Source organism: Ostrinia furnacalis, unplaced genomic scaffold, assembly GCF_004193835.3.
Source record: "Ostrinia furnacalis isolate ACB-3 unplaced genomic scaffold, ASM419383v2 OfSCF5186, whole genome shotgun sequence".
NCBI lineage: Eukaryota > Metazoa > Arthropoda > Insecta > Lepidoptera > Crambidae > Ostrinia > Ostrinia furnacalis.
In genome coordinates, this window is record NW_021135425.1 from 70,652 (window position 1) to 80,626 (window position 9,975).

Consider the following 9,975-nt stretch of genomic DNA (forward strand, 5'->3'; position numbering starts at 1 on the left):
AAAATCAGAATTAATGATTTTTCGCGCTGGCAAGGGTCCGGAGAGGGTNTCATCTTGGTAAGACCTTTCAAACGATACTAGACACATATCTATTGGAGCCGGGTACCATTTTGCCCATTGTCCTTTTATAAATGTTATGTACTAGGTAATTATAATTATTGTCTCCAACGTGACAACCTACATTTTTTGAAAATTTATTATTAAGATATGGGATGTAAAAGCCTGAAATAAAGACTATATTATATATTATTATTATTATGAAAGGTTTCCATCGGACATCTTGGCGGGAGTGTGAAGCGTCATGATAGCAGTTTCGTTTTATTTTCTAAAAGTTGTGTTTAGACGACATTAATGTGTAATAATGATGGATTATCAACCACCCAACCATTATTAACCATACTCGTAGTACTGAGTCTCAAAGGGTGGGAAGGGGTATCATCTACAATCCTTCATTATATCATTTATTTAAGTAACCCAAATCCTATCCCACTTGGTCCCATTTTGTAACTCGTCTCACTTGAAACTTGAAAATAGCAGAAATCAAGTTGGCCTCGACGTGTACAATTACATATTGCCAACATCAAAAAAGAGGACGAAGGCTTCCATCAAAAGAAAGTCATTTTTCAATCATTTAGTTGGTATGATTATATTATTATGTACGTAGTACCAGCTCCAGTAGCCCACACTCGGCCTCGTCGGCACGCGCACCGACGATCGCCAAACGGCTAGAGTACCTTCTGTACTCGCCACTCTGCCCGGTGAAGCTGGAAAAGCTCCTCAAGCTACCAGCGCGCGTCCCTTCAAAAAAAAAAAAAAAAAAAGTCACCGGGGCAAGGAAAATTAGGAAAAGCTTATAAAAATAGTACAATCTTATTTTTTTAACTGTATGGGACTGTGGGTTGAACAAACTCAATTCGCAAAAGTGTAGTCAGAAGGTATGTGGCTGAATCTAATTTTCTAGGGGCTCGGCCGAAAAAAAGTAAGGACCTGAATAAATGTCCTAAACAAAGTTAGACTCTACACCTGGGAATTGAACCTCTGTTAGCATGTTATCACCAGACCACAGAGGCGTTATATACCTAAAATCTCAGTTATTCACGCGTATCTACGAATAGGTAGTAGTACCACGTAGTACCTACTATTTGAGTGGCAAAACACTTTTATAGCGTTGGTGCGGAAGGAGCTTTCGTAGGACAATTTTATTTATACTTAGACTTTTAACCATGTTGACGCTAAGAAGGGTGCTTGTCTGGGCCCGGGACGCGTTAAATGAGCAATTTTACTTTTATAAACGCTTTGGGCAGAACAAAAGGTATTTATCGTTGATTTTGCAGACGAAGTTACACTGTATTAACAAAAATAAAGACTTGCAATAACTTGCAACGTGTGAGACATTTTAAACAAAAGAAAATTATTAAAGGTTTACAAAAGAGTAATTTAATTACATATCGTGCACATGCACTTCGTTCAATTTGAAGAATACATAGTTTTCAGAATGCTAGCCTTACGAATCTGTCGCTGTTCATACGCCCTTTTCATGTCACTTGCATTACTGCATGAAACGTTAGCCCATTTTCTATTTTGATGATTCTCAAAGGTAATTAATAGTTTTCATGAGCATAGTGGTCAGCGATAGAATTACGAGTAGGTACTCCGTTGATGGACAGCTAAAAAAATCAAAAGGCAAATAAGTTTAGATGAACTTTAGCTGAAGAGTAAGTTAGAAAACTGACCTACATCGTATGAGTATTCATCTCAGATCATAGAAGGGAATAGATGTGAAACGGGGGCGTGGCGCGTGTCTCCGCGATATGCCCAGAAACGAACATCGGCCGCGTAGCTAGGTTAGTCGCGNTCAAAAGGGTGGTTTCATGCGAATTTGAAGAAAATATTTCACCCACAAGGGTGGAAAATTGGGGATGAACTTTTTTATACGCAATATCTCCGCCGATTATGAACCAATTTTTTTTTGTCTCAGTGTACTGCCTACCTTCAGTAGTAACATCAAGGTAATAATTAGTTAACTAAAAAGCAAGAAATAAGTAGGTTTTTTGGAGTCGGTTTTATTTTTTTTTATAAAATTTTACTTATGGTTAACTTGTTTGTAACTAGCCCTAATAAAGCATTATTCTATTCTTTTCTATTTTATTTTGTAGTCTTTCTACAAGGCTCACGGAACATCAAACTGAGTTTTACCTACTTATCAAACCTGTGTAATTAGATCTCTTGTCTCAGCTCCAGCCGGCATGTCTAGGGTCAGGGAGGCAACAGTGACTCACTTTTTTTTCGAAGCTTAATAAAAATAGATATCGCTTTAATATTGGCCTAAAATTTTCTCACATTTTAGATACACTATTGAACTGTAACTGAGCACTCATGATTCTACATTATTTACTACTTATGTCAAATTAGGAACCTAAAACAAAAAAATGATAATTGAGCCACTGTGGACTACTAGGTGTACACACTGACTCACTACCGTGGTACACAGTATTAACGTGGTAAGGCAGTATTTATATGAAAAGAAAATGCCCATTCCGCGTAGTTTTTTATTAGAAATAATAACAAAACTGCACAAGCTATTCTTATTATAATCAACAATTCAACACGACTCTTAGTACTTTTATTGCTACCTATAAGATCTTAAGTCATCTCAATCTCTTCGTTATTTATTTTTTCCCTATTTTTCTGTCGGTTTTTTTCCGTGGCATTCTGTGAATAAAAAACAAAATTCGATTTACAGTTATAAAATATTGAATTCGTATAAAGTATTAAAATTGAGTCACTGTGTACTTCTACGCCATTTTGTAAATATTTGATCAAAAAAACCAAGATGTAAAACAAATTAGTCAAAATTCGGATTAAAGACAATTGATACAAGACCTACTATCCGATAAATATAACGGCTATTACCTATAGCAACAAACAAAGATATGAAAACAATCGAAACTCACCTTAGAATGTAATTTAGAGGGCGCGAAAACAAAAAACATTCCCTCACCCTTCCGCACGGCACTTGACCGGCGAGCAAACTGGTTTAAACGTGTTCGGGTACAAAGACCTTTGAATCGGTAAAAGAGACAAATATATATTCCTATGCCTTCAGGTCGAAACATGACTGAGCCACTGTAGCCGACCGAGTCACTGTTGCCTCCTTGACCCTACTTAAAAAGTAAATGCGTGATAGTAGTTAATAATAACGTATAATAATAAAAAGGCTTTCATACATAAGCATTTTGTGAAATCAGTTTCGAGCCTTGCCCCTAGTGATTTAAAGTATCGATATCTTGTCGACTGCATTTTATCTTTGTTCTCTCACTAGCGTTTTCAATGTGTGCGTCATGTCACGCGGCCATTGATTTGCCATAAGGCACGCCTTCTGGCCAATCACAGCACTTTTAAGCCGGTTGCACATGTTGTCGTAGACTCTCAGTCGCTTTGTTTTTACACAGTTGAATGTGTGTGTGGGAGCTGTGGTGGGGGAAATGTGGGGACACTGGTTCTCGTTGTAGTTACGCGCGACTTCATATCTATTCTCTTTCTATGATCTGAGGTATTCATTCACCTACATTCACCGAGCGTGATTGCAATGGTTGTGACAATGAACATTAATAAGGAATAGTAATAGTGTTAATAAATAAGAGGGCATAGAGAGAGCTGCACATTTATCGCTACTCCGGCGTTCATTGACAAGAAAGTTTTATCGTATAATTATTCAAGTAAGAACATCATTAACATTATAAAGACTGCAATTAAGAAAGTATTTTAATCAATTTCCGTCGTCTCTGACATTTAAATATGTATTACTCTGAAGTGACTACATTTTACTGTCACTTTTACTAACTTATCACAAGAAAAAGTAAGTTCTTACCGCAAAACCTAAAACCTTTTATGAGAAAATGTTGGCTGTTGTTATTTTTATGCTAGGACATAAAAAAAAAATATTCCATAACAAAGGAATGAGCAGCTGCAGTAACTCGAATATAATTTATGAAGCGCTGTCTCTACATAAATTATATAGAAAATGTGACTTAAATATGAATTGAAATTGTCGTCTTGAAAATATAAAAAAAATACATAAGAAGATAGATGCTTGTAGAAGATCGTAGTTGGTTAGGATATTGAAGTATTGCATATCAACCCGAGAAGAAATGACGGTTGACCGGCCCTCGTGATTCCATACCTCGGAAGGCGCATTTAACCATCGCGGCCCTTTGAAGCATGTCAAAAATATGGCTTCACATAAAGACTGAAATGAATTACCCACATCGTTAACGCCTACATAAAAAAGAAGGGTCGAAGTACAAACGTGATATTAGAGTAGGTACGCGAAATTGACGCTATAAATCAATTATTACGAGAAAGAGTAATTATTTTCTCAATTTTCATGATTGTTCTTTTTATAAAACACATATTAAGCACTATTAAGCTATGTATAATATTAAAGATGACTGAAGTTCATTATTGTTGCATAGTCTATAATATAAAAATTCCCACAGGGCGCTGCACAGGCTGTGCTGGTTAGGCAATTTATCTTGGGATCGAATACGTTCTGTTGCAGTGCCATGAGGCCCACGTCTCAGGTTCTATGCAATAAATAAAGCCTTCAAGCTAAATACATTACTTTAATAAACATAGCGAACTATCTTAGGTAGGTACCTACCTACTTCCAAAATTTTCTTGCCTTCTCAGACGATATTTCTTAAACACGAAATTAGACTGAGCGTGTTTACTCGTAGTAGATTTGTTTAGCAGAAAGCAATAGGTGTACTAAGTTAGGATGACATGTAACAATGTAGGATAGAATGAAATCCTTATCTATACGTATTATCTTAACCCACACAGACCTATTACTAACTACTTACTTAACCTTTGTTTTCGTCTCCTGTCACCCGCTTTGCACTGGAGAGAAGTCGAACCTTAACTTTTAACTCCTTCGTTCTTCTGATTAATTTCGTTTCGGGTCCAATGACAGTTTAACTTTCCCTCCGGACAAACTTGTCCTTCACTGGTTGACTTTTTATTGGCCGTTAAGCTGTAGATCCTGGCTACACAGGAGTCGCAGCGGTGGGAAAGAGAGGTGGGAATAGTCTTCGGGACCTATTGCAACGGTGATGTGGCAAAATTATGCAAGAAGGGTAGCGGAGTCTGCTAAGGGTAGGCAGTGCGACTAATACGCTTAGATAAAGCCTAAAGGTTCAGCCAAACCAACGCGATCACACGCGATCAGCCGGCGTGCAGCAATGGCGATCAGACTTAGGGTTCAGTCAAACCAACGCGATCAGCCGGCGTGCAGCGATGGCGATCAGACTTAAATGCATTGATCGCCATCGCTGCACGCCGGTTGATCGTGTGTGATCGCGTTGGTTTGGCTGAACCTTTAAATGCATTGATCGCCATCGCTGCACGCCGGCTGATCGGGCTGTTCCAAATAAGAATAAAGTTCGTGGACGCGTCCTTGCCTATCAAATGTGTCATGGTTATTTAGGCATAGAGCAGTCTAAGGATATGGTGTACTCTCAGATCATAGTCTATGATCTGAGGGTGTAGTCTACACTTAAAAATGTCTAATAATATCTGCAATCTCAGCGTTATTTACTTCAAGAAGCATCGCGAAGAAGTATCTCCTTTTTTTTTCATGCAGCCACTACCAGCTATCTTCGGAAGATCGTCGAAACCTTCGCTCCATAGTTCGTTTATGGTTCTACGACAAATATTCAAAAAATCCACGTAAATTTTATACGACCGAGCTTACATAAAGTTTAAAACAGGCCGAACAGACACATTTAGTCAATAATTAATAATGTAGACGCTATAATTACTTCTCTAAAACACAAACATCACAATAATGATTATTTATTCACGTCCTTTGTTTTAAAAATATTTTACGCCACGCAGCCTTGATTAAGGCTACAAAGCCTGACTATTATAAATAAAGATTTTATTTTAATTATTGCTAGATAATATTAATGATTTTTTAAGGCTGAGTTGCACCACCAACTTTAACCGTAACTATAACTATAACCGGTGTTTTTGTATTGAGTTTGACAGAATTTTTGACGTTTGTCAAAGTTAAAGTAACATAGTGCAACATAGCCTAAGTAATTTAAGCCTGTACGGTCAGATTTATCATTATTATCAATGTTTTTTCGATACTTAATACGTCTTTATTGCATACCATGTGTAGTTAAACAGTTGTTTGGTCCCTTACAGCTACATTAAGTAGGTAGGTACCTAACATTAAGTGGCAAGATCCACGATCCTTTCCGGAATATGCGCAATTAACGCTTAATCTCTCGAATGATAATTTAAATATTTTATGGCAGATTAAATTACATAAATGCTGTGCGGTGAAAATTTTACCGAATTGAGTTAATTCCATTCATATAAAATTAATGTGATGTGTGTGAGAGAAATAATTAAGCATCATGCTTAAGTTCCTGTAATAAATTATTTAAAGACACAAATTTATGCTTAAGATGTGAAATTACTAGAGAAGTTGTTCGTAGATGAAGAATCGTATAATAAACCAAAGCGAAGAAAATATCTCATTTCATTATTAAACCATATTAAGAGCGTTAGTAAGTCGACTTCCATTTTCAACCGACTTCAAAAAAGGAGGAGGTTCTCAATTCGACCCGTATGTTTTTTTTTTTCTATGTTTGTTACGCGATAACTCCGCCAATTATGAACCGATTTGAACAAATCTTTTTTCGGCGTATAGTTAATACCTCAAGGGTGGTCCCATTTAAATTTAATAATAAAAAAACAACCCCCAAGGGTGGAAAATTGGGGATGAACTTTTTTATACGCAATATCTCCGCCGATTATAAACCAATTTGAACGATTATTTTTTTGTTGAATAGGTATTATCAAAAGGGTGGTTTCATGCGAATTTGAAGAAAATATTTCACCCCCAAGGGTGGAAAATTGGGGATGAACTTTTTTATACGCAATATTTAATAAAAAACAAAATTCGATTTACAGTTATAAAATATTGAATTCGTATAAAGTATTAAAATTGAGTCACTGTGTACTTCTACGCCATTTTGTAAATATTTGATCAAAAAAACCAAGATGTAAAACAAATTAGTCAAAATTCGGATTAAAGACAATTGATACAAGACCTACTATCCGATAAATATAACGGCTATTACCTATAGCAACAAACAAAGATATGAAAACAATCGAAACTCACCTTAGAATGTAATTTAGAGGGCGCGAAAACAAAAAACATTCCCTCACCCTTCCGCACGGCACTTGACCGGCGAGCAAACTGGTTTAAACGTGTTCGGGTACAAAGACCTTTGAATCGGTAAAAGAGACAAATATATATTCCTATGCCTTCAGGTCGAAACATGACTGAGCCACTGTAGCCGACCGAGTCACTGTTGCCTCCTTGACCCTACTGCAGATGCACTAACTGATATTACAGACCACTCCCTCGCTGATTCAAAGCTTTGAAATACGATTTGAGAATCTCAGCTGCTATCCTAAGGCGATTATCACACTGCACCGCGCTCCGCCGCGGTACGCGAGACGACAGATTTAATCATTATATGCACTTGCATACTTGCAGAGGTACTTACCTCAGTTTGTATAGAAAACACGCGCAGCACAACACACTGACAACGCGTTTGCGCGCGGGATTCGTTATACATGTCACCGGAAAATAACAAGACTCGTAAGTTGATCAATTTTCTAGGTAGTTGATCAACTCTCGGAAAATAATAAACGGCATTTGAAATGTACTATTTAACGTATGTATTTTAGTAAGTTGATTAATTTACGGCGTCTTGCCGTTAAATCATCCGACAAAGGCAAGGTGCACGTTGATTGGTTAAAAGACTCACGTGCTTTTATACCGCTCCCCGCCACCCGGCCGCCGCCATTACCGGTTTAAACGTAAATAAATCTATCTATTATCTTTATTTACAGTAGTAAAATTAGCAATTGTTGTTTTGTTTGGTAATAATTCTTATTATAACGCGTGATTTTATTTATGATGAGTGAAATGGAGTCTGTAGTGGTAGAAATAAACGAACAATCAGTGAGCAATACTAGTTTTGTCGATCGAGAACACTTTGATGCAGAGTTACAAAAGTACTACAGTGGGCTAAGTACAGAAAATAAATAAACTTATTATTTTCTGTACTTAGCCCACTGATTGTACTGACTGATTAAACTGATTATAATACTTATTATTAATATAACTTACAATAATAAAACTCTGAGCTCCAATTATTTTTTTAAACATTTTTCATTTACTTAACTAATATAGCATAGACGAACTTGAATATCCCTATCTCTAAAATATAAATATTAAAACAACATTATCTAAGTGTTTGTAACTCTATGAATAAACACTTGCTAAATGCTTATAATTAATGCTGTCGACCAATCAGAGAAAAGTGTATTAAGTGACGGATAATAGTGTACCGTCAAATAGTACACTGGGCAACGATTGGTCCATTTGTGGATGATTTTACTTGTAGCAATATAGTTAATTATTAAATTACGGCTAGGTACCGTAAGTTGACCAATTAGCTAAAATTCAATGCGTTAAATAGTACATTTCAACTGCCGTTTATTATTTTCCGAGAGTTGATCAACTACCTAGAAAATTGATCAACTTACGAGTCTTGTTATTTTCCGGTGACATACATATGTCGTCACGCGGACCGCGGCGGAGCGCGGTGCGGTGTGATAATCGCCTAAAAGCTGGCATGAATTAGCCTTTACTAAGGGTGAGTTGCACCACCTTATTTTAACCGTGACTATAACCAAGTAACAGGTGTTTTTGTATGGAGTTTGACAGACTTGAAAGATAGTGCAACCCAGCCTAAAACTCCCCGCAGACTACAGATTTTTAATCGGGCATAGTTGGGCCCAATTCTAAAGTATGAAGAATCGGCCGTTACCAATGTGCGAACTTTCATACATGTCCATACTGATTAACAGCACGACCCAACTGTCGGCCGACAAAAAGTCGGTGGTCTGCGCCTAGGCTAAGGGTGTCTTAATTAATTGCATGTCATTTCAAGATGGCTCAATAGTGCTAATTTACGATTTAGAGCTACAGCACATACTACTTTTAGCATCGGCAACAGGCGATTTAGCCGCTTTTTAGAAGCTGGATGCAGTGACCACTGCACTGTCGCTCACTTAGAAACACCAAACGCGGCGATTGAATCACTTTAATGAAGTTCAACGCAGTGACAGCAATCCCTAAACGCGCGATTCCGATACCGTGTCCGCCGAACGCATGAAGTCGCGAAATAGCGATGCTGCATCAATACAGATCGCAAAATCGCAGATCGCCGACGCTAAAAGTAGCTTCTCTGCTGTGGCCCTTAAATGATACATTATACTCATAGTGGAAAACTCATGGTCAGTGAAGCTGAAAGATTAAATGAAAACCACGTCCTGACAAAAGCTGAGTATCACGAACGCCAGTGAAATGCACGACTGTGAACAACCAGCTATGATAATTATTCACGATTAAGATAGTTGAACTTCTTAAATACTTTTTCTAACTCATGATCATGATTCTTTTTAATCAACCTATCTACTCATTATCGGGAGGACAACTGTGATCACAACCTTTTAGTAATATACTTTTGGCTCAACCGATGATGACGACCTTCGAACCTCTGAAGTACATAATCATATTATCAAAACTGCGACCGGGTCAAGAGAGTACAATTTTGTAACAACTACACCACAGGCATTAACTTTTTATGTGTTACCACTTTAAAATACGTAATTAATTGTTGGACGAATGAAAAATCACTTAAAAAGTAACTTTTGAACATCCCCTCTATAGTGCAGTACTGCTTCTGGAAAGAATAATATTTTCCGTTAACTTACAGGTCAGAAAATTCCTGATACGTTTTTTCAGGGTCTTTTCAACCGTTCAGGAACAATAGCACATCAGGCTACACACTTTGATTGCAAAATCACTTTTATTGCAGC

At 37.2% G+C, this 9,975-nt stretch overlaps 1 long non-coding RNA gene across 1 annotated transcript; it reads right to left on the reverse strand.

The window, feature by feature from the left end:
- Window positions 1-2,387: 2,387 nt before the first annotated feature.
- Window positions 2,388-3,147, reverse strand: LOC114360833 (uncharacterized). The gene is made up of 2 exons (XR_003656540.1): window positions 2,955-3,147; window positions 2,388-2,712 (listed from the first exon to the last, which is right to left on the reverse strand). It is a non-coding gene; the product is annotated as an uncharacterized LOC114360833 (long non-coding RNA).
- Window positions 3,148-9,975: the final 6,828 nt, after the last annotated feature.